The following is a 3041-nucleotide window of genomic DNA, read 5'->3' on the forward strand; positions in this document are numbered from 1 at the left end:
GATTTCTACTTGGGAGGCCGCTGGACTTAGATCGGAGCAACACTTAGGAGACGCGGTGCAGTCGAGTGAGTGCGCACGGGCGGCCGGCGGGAGTGGGGGATGGTTGGCCTTTGTTACCCCTCCAACAACCCCGGACCGTGGGCGTGACCCCCTCCCCTCTTTCGGCCTGGGAATGGACAGGTCACCACTTCTACGTGGCAAGGTGATCTGCTTTGGTCCTGGGGCCTGAGATGACCCCGCACCTTCCACCTAGGTCACCAGGTTCCGAGAGAATAACCCCGTCCCCTCCCGGTGCCTAGCACCTTGCTATGTGCCTGGGAGGCCCTTTGCTGACTTGGGCTCGCGGAAGCACACACCGATCGAGTTGCGTGATGGAATTGTGCCAGATGGCATTTCTGTGCAGTTAACCCTCGCTCAACACCTCCCCCTCCAGCTGAGCAACGTTTTAAACTTACCGTTTGCGGAGGCCAATGCCGCCCCTTATCTTGTCACTCCCCAAGCACGTTTGCTGTCAGCGATTCGGTTCTATCCAGCCACCGTGGCCTTCTTTGGGAGGCCCAGAGTCAAAACTTGGCACCTGCCTTTCAGAGCCTGAAATCGAGTAGGCAGCATAGCTTGTGGTCAAGCACAGATACTGCACACGGGTACCCCAGAGGTCGTGGTGAGAATTAAATAAGATGATGCCCAACCTGGGCATGGAGTAGGACTGTAAATGGGAGCAGCTATTACGACCCTTCTTCACTGAGGTGTGGTAAAGGGTTAGGTGCTCAACTTCCTGCACCTTCAAAAGAACGGGCATTGCAAGGAGGGCAGTGGGGCCTCTAGCCTGGTGCACGGTGTGAGGCTACTATCCGGAGAAAGATGAGCCCCCTTCTTTCGAGGTGGGATGTTGGGTGCTCCGGGTTTGTGCACAAGTTCTTACAAGAGCTGTAGAGAATTTTCCTGCTCTTCCCAGAATCCTCAGTCTTAGGACACTGACTGCTCCTTTCCCAGAGTCACCTTTGTTCTAACTTATGGTGTGACCCTTTCTAAAGCTGAGGTCTGCTAAAAACAAACTTCCTCGAGGAAAAAGCCCAAATGCTTTTTTGCACTTGGTGAAAGAAGCTCTAACCCACTTTGCCATTTCGAACAAATAGTTAAAAAATAAAATAAAAGAGCAAGTTTTTGCTTTCTGTAGCTCCTCTGTGAAACTTTATTTTGGTTTTGGCTTCCTTAACTAATTTTCTCTTTCCTGGCCTTGAATTGGGGTCCTGCTCTTTGCCAGGGCAGAGAGGCTGGAGGAAGCCAGAGGGATGACAGCTGAGAGGCTATGCCCATGACTGGCTGGCTGCAGAGCTGTCTATCCAAAGCCTCTGCGATCTTGCCCAATTGGCCCTGCCCTGATTAGTGCTGCTCTTGGCATCTAGGATCAGGACAAGCATGGCATGTCCTAACCTGTGTACGATGAGCTTATTTGGTGTCCTTGTTGGGGGGGTGGGGCGGGGGGGTAACTGTAGGATGTTTATTTCTAATGTAGAGTTGATAGGTTGATTAAATCATTCAACAAGTATTTCTTTCGTGCCAGGCACTGTGCTGGGCTCTAGGCTTTCAGCGACAGGTGAGACAGACAAGGGCTTGCCTCAGGGAGCAAATCTTTACTGGGCAGTAAGCAAACCGATAAACAATCACCCAAGTGCCATACAGAGAATTGAAATCAATGGATGGGATCATGGCTGATAGTCAGGTCCTCCTTCAGTTGTTGAGATCCAAGTAATAAGAAGCAAGCTGTACAAAATAGGAGACAGAAGGTTCCAGACAGAGGCCAAAACTTGTTCAAGGAACAAAGGCTGTGTGCCCTGGAAATCAGACCGCAGGAAGCCTTACGAGGTTGCAGCACGACCTGGTGTTAAGCTCTATCGGGCGTCAAGGGGTGACTTAGCCTCTCCTTCCAGGAGCTTCCATCTTATGTGGGAGGCTGAGCTTTGTGTGGTTCTTGGTTTTGAAGGTATAGCTCAAGGTAATAGGTCACTGCCACGGTAGGAGACATGCTATTATTATGCCCTATGAACTTCACTTGTTCTTTTGCTCACTCACCCATTCGGAATATTTACCGAGCCCACGCTATGACTCTAATGGAACACTTCTTCCTTGCCTGAGGCTTCGGCGATGATATTACAACCGAGTCTTAAGGGAGGATACCTGAGCTGCTGGCTTTTTAAGAAATTACGAGAAAACTGGTTTTGTCTTTTCCCCTGCCTGATATTTCCAGATGAGTTTTCTTAAAAATAAGACATTGCTTATCTGCTCTCCTCACGCTCCCTCATCCATTTCTAGGGCATTTCAGGTCAAGGGAGAGGGTTACGGGGATCCCTTGGAGAAGAGTGTGTCTCTGCCCCCTACTTTCTTACCGACTCCTTTGGAATGCAGTACCCCTTCTGTTCACTGACCTTTCGAAGAGGCAGCTGGATTTGATGTCTTTGGCCTGAGGCCTGAGGCCAACTTGTGTGGCTGTGTGCAAGCCCTCACTCACCTACAGGGAGAAAGGGAGAGAGAGCCCACAGGAGAGGAAGAGCAGGGCTGTGTTTGTGCAGGTAGCGGGGGGTCCTGTGGTAGCCGCAGTTCTTCCCCGATCCAGGAGGGTAGTTGTCCAGGCCTTGTCATTTTAAGCCCCATTTGTAAGGAGGTCTTTTGAAGCCAGAATGGACTGGGAAGTGTGGACCTATGGGGACAGCGTGCTGTGGGGTGGGTGGGTGGGTAGAGGGAAGTGCGAGTAGGACGGGCCCTTCTTTTTGCAAAAATGAGGCTAAATGGATTGGCGTTTGGACTCTGCATCTCTGGAGAAGGGCTGTAAGCAGAGAGGGACCCTGATTCAGGAACTGGGTGTTTCGTGGTGAGTGGGACGTGGACGCTATGGCCTGGCAGGCTCCTCCCCTGGAGAGAGCTCCAGTCCCCAGCCCTGAGCCCTCCTGCCTCTTGTCTCTGCTTTCACCAGGCAGAGCGACCATGGGGACCACAGCCCCGGGGCCCATTCATCTGCTGGAGCTGTGTGAGCAGAAGCTTTT

At 51.9% G+C, this 3041-nt stretch overlaps 1 protein-coding gene across 1 annotated transcript in view; it reads left to right on the plus strand.

Annotated features, from left to right (window-relative positions):
- The first annotated feature begins 6 nt into the window (after positions 1-6).
- The window catches only part of INCENP (inner centromere protein), a 25119-nt gene continuing 22084 nt past the window's right edge, over positions 7-3041 (plus strand). Inside the window, exon 1 of the mRNA XM_023535815.1 lies at positions 7-65. The gene's annotated coding sequence lies outside the window, so the exon portion shown is untranslated. The remainder of the gene's footprint in view (positions 66-3041) is intronic.

The sequence above is a fragment of the Pteropus vampyrus genome, unplaced genomic scaffold (genome assembly GCF_000151845.1).
Source record: "Pteropus vampyrus isolate Shadow unplaced genomic scaffold, Pvam_2.0 Scaffold144, whole genome shotgun sequence".
NCBI classification, from domain to species: domain Eukaryota; kingdom Metazoa; phylum Chordata; class Mammalia; order Chiroptera; family Pteropodidae; genus Pteropus; species Pteropus vampyrus.